At 46.5% G+C, this 10,900-nt stretch overlaps 3 non-coding genes across 3 annotated transcripts; 2 read left to right on the top strand and 1 right to left on the bottom strand.

Annotated features, from left to right (window-relative positions):
• Nucleotides 1–240: 240 nt before the first annotated feature.
• Nucleotides 241–314, top strand: TRNAN-GUU (transfer RNA asparagine (anticodon GUU)). Its single transcript has one exon. It is a non-coding gene; the product is annotated as a tRNA-Asn (tRNA).
• A 5,259-nt stretch (nt 315–5,573) lies between these two features.
• TRNAN-GUU (transfer RNA asparagine (anticodon GUU)) lies at nt 5,574–5,647 on the bottom strand. Its single transcript has one exon. It is a non-coding gene; the product is annotated as a tRNA-Asn (tRNA).
• A 3,226-nt stretch (nt 5,648–8,873) lies between these two features.
• On the top strand, nt 8,874–8,945 carry TRNAE-UUC (transfer RNA glutamic acid (anticodon UUC)). The gene has a single exon. It is a non-coding gene; the product is annotated as a tRNA-Glu (tRNA).
• Nucleotides 8,946–10,900: the final 1,955 nt, after the last annotated feature.

Genomic DNA, 10,900 nt, shown 5'->3' with positions numbered 1-10,900 from the left:
ACTTGTCTTTCATAGCGGGAGTTCCTCACCTAGGCATTTCCCAAGAGAGATGAGAAAATATATGCCCACCAAACCGCTCACGCAGTGAATGTTCAAAGAAGCTTGATAACGAGAGCCAAGACTGGATACGACTGATATCTCCACCATGGGGTGAATCGGGAATAACAGTTCTTGGCATGTCATGCACTGAAATTGGAATGAGTGCTCGATCATGACGTTATCGAACTGTTGTCCCATCGGGTCTCTGTGGCGCAATTCGTTAGCGCGTTTGGCTGTTAGCCGAAAGGCTGGTGGTTCGAGCCCACCCAGGGATGCCCCTTGTATTTTCACAAGGCAACGTGCTTGTCAAGGCCCTTTCTACCCCCCCCATCTTCCCGAACCTGTCCCTCCCTTGTCTTCTGCCTCTTTTACGCAACCAGCCTGCCAAAATATAATCTACTCCTTATTAGTTACTCAGAAAAAACCTTGGGAATTCCGCTTCTGGGGTCTTGGAACTGCCTTTTTTTTTTACTCTCTACATGTTTACGTGACAAAGAATTCTCTATTCTATTGTCTATATCCTTTTTTCCCCTATGAAATTCCATTTCATAGGTTGTCAAATATACATTTATTAAAATTATTTAATGCCATTTAAGTTGTAAAAGTCAGCATGTCACATTAGATGATTATATAAAATAAAAACAGAAATCACACTTGACAATAACCCTGCAGTCCAAGAATACCTGCAGCTATACAAATTAGAAATACATTTTAAAGCGGAAAACTAGAGACATTAGACATTTAAACTAAGGTAACTGAGACTAGACTAAGTACATTGAGTACATTCATTCCTCAAGTACAATAAAGTTAGCTTTCTGCTTATAGTAACTGATGACACAATTTTAGGTGCGCTGTCACGTGCCTTCATAAATCTCCCCGTGCAGTTCCCAGAGTAAAGTGTCCTTGTGCCTGCCATTGTCAGTTATATGCAGGTGTCTCATACATCCTGCTTTAGATTTCACTTCATTCTTGAACTGCTAATATATATTATAAGTGAACATGAAGTAAAAATTTAACACAACTGATGAGAATGTTTAAAAACTAAAAACATTATTCAACTATCTACCAATTCGTTTAATTACATATGTATTCTTTCCTCTCACTAGATGCTTCCAAAATAAGCAATGAAAATTAAACATTCTCTCTATAAAAAAGGAAGGTTTATTTTTTCTCAACTTGTTATTTTTTTTTCCTAACTTATTAAGAGGCATTTTAAGTAATGATAGAATCACTCTGTAAGTCCAAAAGTTATTTCATATTCATTGCCAAACTTAAAATTCCAGTGATTTGATGAACCTGAAATGTTGTTATTAAAATATAAAATACGGTAAAAACTCTGCTTGTGAATATTTAATGGAAAGTGTTTCACCGGCATGTTACGTTAAAACTACTCTGTATGGACAGTCTATGGAAATGTACCTTCACTGAGAAGAAAAGTGAAAACTCAGAGCTCTGGATGCATGTGTAGTTACTATACACTCTCAGAAATCAATGGAAATGGTAATGCTGCAAATATTATTCTTAGCATCTCTGACATACTGTTTGTTGCTTCATCTTCACTCATTACTTGCTAGCTTAACTTCATACAGTCCCAAATGCCAGTTTTCTTTATTATATTTAAATGCAAATTTTGGTATCTCTATTTTCATTGTCTCCAACCCTACATTTAGAAAGGCGAACCTTCCTGCTTTCTCTGTGTCTGTGTTCACAGTGTGTGTTTAGCAGTGCCAATGTGTTCATTAAAACTGCGACTTGGCGGGCAGCTGCAGTGGCTGATGGAAGCTCTGGTGCCCAACACAGATCCTCCGCCCTGTCCCTGCCATAGTGGAAATGATTTTGATCCCCGGAGCGCTCATGAGGCGCTCCCAGAGCCCTCCTTTAGGGCTGGACCTCAAGACAACAGGAGCCCGTCCTACAAGTGGGAAGAGTGGCACAGCCTCTCAGAGATCCGGAAGAGAGACTTACGCGGTGTGAGTGGTTGTGCAGCTGGCAGCAGCCTCTTTCCGTAGGGAAGACCCTGTGGATATGGGGACCCACCAGGAAAACCCTGTGTCTGAGCTGCGGGAAACTCCCCAGTTCCAGGAAGCAATATTCCAGAGCCTGGCGGACAGGCAAACAAGGACACTAGTTCCCCAGAGATCAGAGCCTGCCCTGCCGGGGGGGGGCCCCCACAATAGGGGGTGTCACATCTCCAGGGAGATAATCTAATCAAGCCTCCAGCCGACAGTGCTGGACAGGGAGTAAAGAAATGGCCGCCTCCACAGGAGGATCAGGATGAAAACCTGGCTTTTCTCAGGCATATAATCCTTTCAAACAGGCACGGACACTTTTATGGGACTCTGGGGATAGCAGAGACACCATCTATGAAGAATAGAATATAGGGCAATGGGTCAGTATTAACCTCTAATTCTAAGTTTCACATTTAAAATATATATATTTTAAATTCAGAGTTTAGGTCAAGAAAAGAAGACATCTGAATCTACTCACTAAACTCTTGATATTACTCCCTTCATAACTGGAATTTTATATTGTAAACCATTTTTTTAAATGTATGGAACATAAGGAAAGTGATTGAGTTTTAAGGATGCTTACTCATTTGCTTATTCAACAAAAATTTATCATTCACCAGCTAAAGGTAAGGGATCTTTCTGGGTGATAAAATTAGAAGGAAAAGGATGGGGCCCTTTTCCTCATGAGGTGAGGAAAACCATTACTAATAATGGTTAACATTTATTTAATACTTATTGTATTCCTGCCTCAGTGTCAATTGTCTATCTTTATTAAATCATTTAATCTTTACAACAGTCCTATGAGATAGGTGTTATAATTATATTGATTTCTTTACATGAAAATGGGGTTCAGAGAGGTTATAGGACCTTCCAATCTTCACTCTATCATCTGGCGAGGCAGGAGCCAAACCCAGGCTCTCGGCCTCCTGAGTTCATGCCTATCACCACGGAACAGTCATGCTTAGCACACAATGGAAGCCTCAATGTATTATTCCATTTTATTTCAAGTGGACTGGGATTAATTAGCAAGGAGGGTTAATTTACTAATATTACACAGATATCCTAAGTTTTCATTTTTTCTCTTTAATAGCATGAAACAGATGGCTGACAGTTATCAAATTGTGTGCTGTCATTCTCCCCTAGTACTTTCCACTCCATTTTTCGTGATTGTCTGTCACTATGCAGATGAAAGAACCATTTTCCAGTTAAAAAAAAAAACAACCATATGTAAAGGGCCAAATGAAGGACAGTACAAACAAAATAGGATAGAGATTCCTTTGTCAAAAAGCATGTAGATACAGTTGACTACTGAGCAGCTGCAAGAAGGAATGAAGCTGTGAGGATGCAACTAGGTGAATGAACCTTGAGGACAGTAGGTTGAATGAAATAACAGAAACAAAAAAGGCAAATATTACCATGTCTCCCTCATATGGACTCACTATCATATACAAACTCAGAGAACTGAAGTCGACAGCATGGGTTATCAGGTTGGGGCCTCGTGTAAAGGGCCCTAGACTATAAGCTCTTACAGCAGTCACATTTTCAAGAATTGGCTTCTTTCTAAATTCTGAGATACTGAGCCATTTGCATATAACCTGGTGTTCCCTGAAATTTCCTTATTTATGTAATACCTGAGACTCAGATTCAAAGCACTGAAGCTATGAACAGCGGAATTACCCCATCAACAACTGGTTACAAAGTTGACAAAGTGATCAGACTTTAACTGGAAATATGAATCATCTGGATAGAACTAAGATAAATCAGAATACAGATGATACGTCCACACTTTAAAACTTCAACTTGGGTGTGAGACCCAAGGGAGAGATGTTTATTTGGTGCAAATATTTATATTATTGGTAGCATATTAGCTAATTTAACTTGTATGATCAGCTGATTCAAACACCATAATAAGTACACGCGATTTTGAATAAGGAGTGAAAACTTGTTGGTTTGTGCAAGTTGGTGTGATGCCCTGATACATCCAAGAGTAATTTAGGCAGACAATAAAAAATATTTGCAAGTCCCCCAGGGTGACTGGGGAGAAGAGAGGAAAATTAACTTCCCCATCTGGGGAATTTCTGATGCTCTCGCAAACAGTGGGGACAACTAATTCAGTAGCGTGAATCTTGATCTTGGAGATGCCCTATGAAATTTCTTCCTGCAAAGGAGAAGCTAAGCCTACTTATAATTATGCCTAAGAGTCGCCCCCCAGGGAGCCTCTTTTGTGGCTCAGATGTGACCTCTCTCTCTAAGTCAACTAGGCAGGTGAACTCACTGCCCTCCACCCCTATGGGGGGTTAAATCTCCCTGGCAACATGGGACTGGACTCCTGGGATGAGCTGGAAAATGGCATCATGGGAATGAGAAAACCTTCTTGACCAAAAGGGGGAGGAGAGAAATGGAGACAAAATAAAGTCTCAGTGGCTGAGATAATCAAAACAGTCAAGAGGTTATCCAGGAGGTTATTCTTACATATTAAATAGATATGCCTTTTCAGTTTATGGTGGAGTAGCTAGGGGAAGTATCTGAAACTGTTGAGCTGTGTTCCAGTAAGTAGCCTTGATTCTTGAAGATGATTGTTCAACTATATAGCTTTTACAATGTGACTGTGCGATTGTGAAAACCTTTTGTCTGGTGCTCTTTAAAAAAAATTTATTAATTAAAAAAATTAAGAACAAGCAAAAACATTAACATATCATTCCATTCTACATATATAATCAGTAATTCTCAGTATCATCACATAGTTGCATATTCATCATTTCTTAGAACATTTGCATCAATTCAAGAAAAAGAAATACAAAGACAACAGAAAAAGAAATAAAACGATAACAGAGAGAAAAAAAAAAACGATTATAGATACCATACCCCTTACCCCTCACTTTCATTTATCACTAGCATTTCAAACTAAATTTATTTTAACATTTGTTCCCCCTATTATTTATTTTTATTCCATATGTTCTACCCATCTTTTGACAAGGTAGATAAAAGGAGCATCATGTCTGGTGCTCTTTTTATCCAAGTTAGGGACACATGAGTAAAAAAATAATGAAAATAAAGCAACTCTTAGGTGGGATAATGGGTAAAAAACAATTGGGTCGATTGAAATACTAGTGGTCAATGAGAGGGAGGGCTAAGAGATATGGGATGTACGGTGTTTTCTCTTTATTTCCTTTTCTGGAGTGATGTAAATGTCCTGAAAATGATCATGGTGATGGATACACAACCATGTGATGACAGCGTGAGCCGCTGATGGCATACTTTGGATGGATGCTGTGTGTGTGTGAAGATAACTCAATAAAAATATTAAAACCAAAAAAATGTGAAGGACAAAAACGGTAGTTCCAAGACCCCAGAAGCGGAGTGCCCCAGAGTTCTTCTGAGAAACCAGCAGTTAACCGAGGTGACTCTATCTGGCAGTCCTACTGTGCAGAAGATTCAGAGGACGGGGAGGAGCAAGGTTTCCCGGAGAAGATGTGCAGGTGGGAAGCACTTTGGCAAGCACCCCATTTTCGAAAATAAAACAAGCGTCCCTGGGTGGGGTCGAACCACCAACCTTTCGGTTAACAGCCGAACGCGCTAACCGATTGCGCCACAGAGACCTGGCGGGCCCTAGCTTTGATAACCACCGTGAATGAGCCAGCAGTCCCCCTTCATTGCTGACCAGGCCTCCATTGCACAACGTACGAGAGCGCCTCTGCCGTTGACCACAAAACGGAGATTTCGGTCGTATCCAGTCTTGGCTCTTGTTATAAAGCGTCTTTGAACACTCATTGCTTGAGCAGTGTGGTGGGCATTTATTTTCATCTCTCTTGGAAATATGCCTAGGTGAGGAACCTGCTATGAAAGACAGGTAGATGCCAAACTTTAGAAAACCTGCCAAAAGTCTTGTGTTTCCCCCATTTAAAGGACTTGGGTGGTTTGATGATTTTATTATCAGGTTGGGGGAGCTCACTGTACATCCCATAAAGGTTTGTAGGCAGATGTATTTTATGACTATTTCCTCCCTGCGTGCGGCTTACCGGTTCACTTGCTTAATGGTGCCCTCTGTTAGCAGGTATTTATAATGTTAACGAGCCTAATTTATTACTTCTTTCTTTTATACTTATACTTTCTTTTTCCTGTTTAATAAATCTTGCCTTCTACCACAAAGAGAAGCCACAAAGATAGTTTCAAGATTCTTTACAGCTTTAACGTGTGTGTTTCTTGGTCTCAGGTGTACCTAAAGTGAACGTTCGTATTTAGTGTGAGATAGAAATAATGGCTTATTCCCCCGATATCGATGCCCAGTTGTTTCGGCACCATTATTGACCTGCTTCGATTAAAAAGCAGTTGACCATATTTGTGTGGGTCAGTTTCAGGTCTCTCAACTCAGTCCATTTCTCTACTTGTGTGGCCTGATGCCTCCAGGACACGCCTTTGTCTCTCTAAGTCTTAATGTCCGCTGGTACAAGCCTTCCATTTTTGTTCTTCTGTTTTATACACCTCGATACATTTTGAAACTGATGTGGCATTGTGACAGAGAGCAAGGTATGCTGTCATATAATACCTCTCATTTCAGAGTGAGACATGTGCCAAGGGTGCAGTTTGTCCCTCTGTGGCCAAAGATCGTCTAGGAACCCTGTGGGGATGTGTTGGTCAGGTTCATGTGTCAACTTGGCCAAGTGGTGTTTGGGCAAGTGCTGGTTTGTCTGTTGCGATGAGAACATTTCATAGAATTAAATCATGATCATGTCAGTTGCATCCACAGCTGAATTTCCAGTTCTCTGCAAAGCTAATGAGGAGTCAAATTGCCTTCAAAACTCAACACTGACTCTGGATTCTTCCTGTAAAAAAAAAAAAAAAAAAAAGCCAATTTTCCAGGCCTTTAACTTCAGGACCAATTTTCTTTGCTTATGTCTAACTCTGAATGTACAAAGCTTTGAGTTATTTACAATTTCTTTTCTTTCAAGGAGATTTCTGGCATTGGCTGTCAGATTTTGAAGACAGAGATAAATTTTAGTGGAAGTAGCAGATATTTAAAGGCATTTTATGACATTTTTATTGTTTATGTATAATTCTACCATCTTTATAAATATGGCTTAGGTGACAACGCATTTATGTGTTTGGGTTGTTTTTGCAATGTATATTTAAATTTTAAAAATGGTTACTCTACTTGAAATCTTCTTTGTGAACTTCTCAGCTTCATCTTAGTCTCCACCAGGTGTGCATTAAAAATAAACTAAGTGCACGCTGATGGTGGAGGTGAGACACTACCTGGGAAGTGGGAATTAAAATGAAGAAGTGTGTTGTTTTTTTCCAGAGGGTAAAGACACCTGCTCTTTTTCTGAGGGTTTTTCTATCTCCTTCACATGCGAACCTCTCTTCCACTAAGGGCAGTTGGAAGCAAAAGTGATTCACTTGCCTGCTTGGAATGCACAGGAACCCTGTGTGGGGAAGTGCGGTGCTACCAGGTGGGGAGTCTGGGTCGCCTGCTCACTGGTGGCCGGGTGGTGCTCTGGGCTGTGACAAACTGGGCTCTGGTGCCTGACTCAATTCATCAGTCCCGGAGGACCCGGGTCCAGGGAGGTCGGCTTCGTGGTGACTTTACATCGGGCAACCTCATGTGATTTCTCCTCTTCCTTCTCATCTCTCTCCTCCAGCCGCCCCATACAGGAGTGGAATCTTGGTTTCCGCATCACGTCAGGACCCTCTGAGGGTCCTCGTGGACAGGACTGCAGTGGGCAGGGGGTTTCCCTGTATGTCCCTCCCCGCCGGGTGTCACCTCCAGCCGGTCCCTGAGGCTGACCCAGGACCTAACTCTCCTCCGGTGGCATCGGGAGGGGCCGGGATGGCAGCACGTGCTGGTGAGGGGTTCCGAGGGGAGGGGACCCCATCTAACCACATTCTCCCCCTTGCACGGCTCATCTGCTGCTCTGGGATGCACGGGGTGGTGGAGTAAAATGGCCCCTGAAGTACCTCTAGACTGAACTAAAAGAGGTGCGAGTCCCAGAAAAGGGGGAGAATGGGCTGCGAGAACGGTTTGAGTGTCAAGACTTGGGCAGGCCTGTGGGTGGCGCTGGGTCATTCTAGTGACACTGGTCGGTCGGCCGAGACCAGGGACGTGGCGAACATCCCCCAATGCACGGGCGAGCCCCCCCCACGGAACTGCCCGAACCCAACCTCAGCAGTGCCCAGGGGGAGGAACCCAGAGTGGATCAGCGCCCAGACGTGACCACTGAGGACACACGAATGGCTGACTAACTGGACATTGTGTCTGAGCGTCTACGTTTCTTGGACGCAGCATGTGTTGGAGTTTCCATCACTAAGCTGGGAGAACCGCAGGCGCAGCAGGTTGTAGGAGAAGCTCAGGAGTTCAGTGCAGGCCCCGAGGCCTTGCTGGAAGGAGTCCCCCATGCAGACCGTCTCTGCTTCTGCATCCATCAGAGTCCTTTTCGATGTTGGACGTGTGGAGGTCTCTGTATTCCGTCCCGTTCTCTACTTCTCCCCTCCAGTCTCCTCCCCTCACCTGCCCCCCAGGCCTGGGTCCCCAACCCTTCTCTCCCAGCAGCTGCCTGACAGAGCCCATCTACGGGTCACCTCTGAGCTCAGCCGGGAGACCGCCCCAGCTCCATGGCTGTGGGGACTGGCGGGCCGCCCGGGCAGGACACTGGCTGCAGAACGCTCGGTGCGTGGTGTGCGGGATGTCCGTGCAGGGAAAGCAGGGGCCCCCGCCTTCGGGAAGATTCCAGGAGGAGACCCGACACCGGAGATAGGTGACCCGGGATTCCCAGGTCACAGGGCGGTGGGTACAGACACCAGGAGCCACACGGGTGTCACCTGGCCGTGTCCCTGGTGGTCTAGTGGCTAGGATTCGGCGCTTTCACCGCCGCGGCCCGGGTTCGATTCCCGGTCAGGGAAGTGCTCGCTGGCGGCTCTCCTCACCCAGCACCTTACTTTTTCAACCTGAACTATACTGTGCACCAAGTGCCAAATGACAAGGGCCACCGCCACCATGCAGAGCGCCGAGGAAGGAAAGACCCTGTGCGCACTTCCCAGGAAGCCCGAGGCCGCCCTCGCGTCCTCACCAGTCACTGTTGTGCTCCAGCGGCCGAGGCTTTCCAGAGCCACTGCCCAGAGTGTCCGGGTCTAGGCGGCCATGCAAAGATGCAAATCCCTGTCCGGCTGCATCGGAGACCCAGTCGGGACTGAGCTCGAAACAACCAGGCCGCGGCCACTTCCTGACGATGGCGCCTCCTTGGAAATGAGGGGGGTCAGCGCCGGCCCCTCGGCTCCGCGTGCTGGTGACCTGCTCACTGGGCGACGGGGGAGGAGGCTGGGGGCGAGGCCCGTGGGGGGAAGGAGAGCCGCAAGCGGCGGCCGGAAATCCTGGAGGGCTGCATGGAGACGGTGTGCAGGGAGAGAGCCGGGCGGGCGCCGGGCAGGCAGCCGGGGAGCTTCGCGGAAACGGAGAAGTGTCGTCAGCGCCCCGAGCAGGGCAGGTGGAGGAGTCACCCCCACACGGTGAGCAGGACGGTGGGTGCCGCCTCCCCAAACCCGCACCAGATCATGGACGGCCCAGTCCGCAGCTCGGGAGACCCCGCCGAGGCCCGCGCACGTCTTCTCTCTCCCGCGCCGTCCTCCCCGGAGGAGTGGAGGGGAACGTCGTGTCCGCCGTGGCCCTGGAGGGGAGCCGGACCAGGGCGGGGAGGCCGAGCCCCGAGGAGGCGGCCATGCGGGGCGCGGAGACCTCGGGCGCCTCTGCGGAGAGCGGGTCGGGAGGACGGCGGGGGACGGGGGGCGGGGACAGGCGGGGACAGGCGCGGGGAGGGGCGCGCTGGGCCGGCGACGTGCGCTCGCAGACTTCCCCGGGGGGCGCCCTGGGCGGGGATCGGCTCTCCCGGGGCCAGGCTGGCCCGTGGCGCCTCGGCAGCTGCCGACCCTGCTACGTCCGCGCCTGGGAACCCTGCGCGGCGAGGTGTGCGTGGGTAGGGGTTCGCGTGCGCGCTGCACCCCACGTCGGAGCAGGCCTGCGGGCAGCTGGGTGGGGGCTTCTCACACGCTTCCTTTCTCTGGCCTGGCATGCAGGCAGCCCGGGACTCTAAATTTAACCTTGTCCTCTAGGTGACAATTAAGGTACACTTGTCAAAGGAAAGGGATGAATTTTTTTTTCCTTTTTTTTACATGGGCAGGCAAAGGGAACCGAACCTGGGTCTCCGGCATGGCAGGCGAGAACTGCGCCTGCTTAGCCAGCGTGGCCCGCTCACTTTTTTTTTTTTTAAATTTAGCCTTCTTTCTCAGTATAAAATTATTTTATTTTGGAGCTGAAGCCTAGCTTCTGAACATTTACACCCAAGGCCGTTGCTAAGCGCTTGTCAGTTGCAAGATTAGAGACTGCCTGGAGGACAATACGTCCTTGTTGGACAGTTGAAGAGGATCAATCATTGATTTTATACATTAGATCGACTTGTGGTGTGCAAATATATCTCAATAAAATTGCATTTATTTTTAAAAGTCAACATGGCTTGAATCCCAACGTGTGGGAGTGATCTGCAAGTTCCTTTCTTTCCTTTCATTTCCCCAAAGAAAACTGGGGAGAGGACGCTCTCTCTGTTTCAATTCCATCAAAGGACCAGCATGTTAAGATTTCCACAATCACTATTTCTTGAAAACCCTTTCCTCCTTATGTACCTGAAGCATCAAAACCTATGGCTAATACACATCTCAGGGTCACAAATTCTAAAGCTCAACACACCAGTTAGTCCAATTTAGGCAGTCGTGTTCCCTGAAACAATTAAACATTGATTGCAGCTTAAGCTTAATGAACATGATTCGAGTGATGACGCATCACACATCCATCCAGGTGCCCTCAGCAC

The sequence above is a fragment of the Tamandua tetradactyla genome, chromosome 4 (genome assembly GCF_023851605.1).
Source record: "Tamandua tetradactyla isolate mTamTet1 chromosome 4, mTamTet1.pri, whole genome shotgun sequence".
In the NCBI taxonomy this organism is placed as follows: Eukaryota; Metazoa; Chordata; class Mammalia; order Pilosa; family Myrmecophagidae; genus Tamandua; species Tamandua tetradactyla.
The sequence above is the reverse complement of the archived record's forward strand: the minus strand, read 5'-3'. Positions and strand labels throughout refer to the sequence as shown.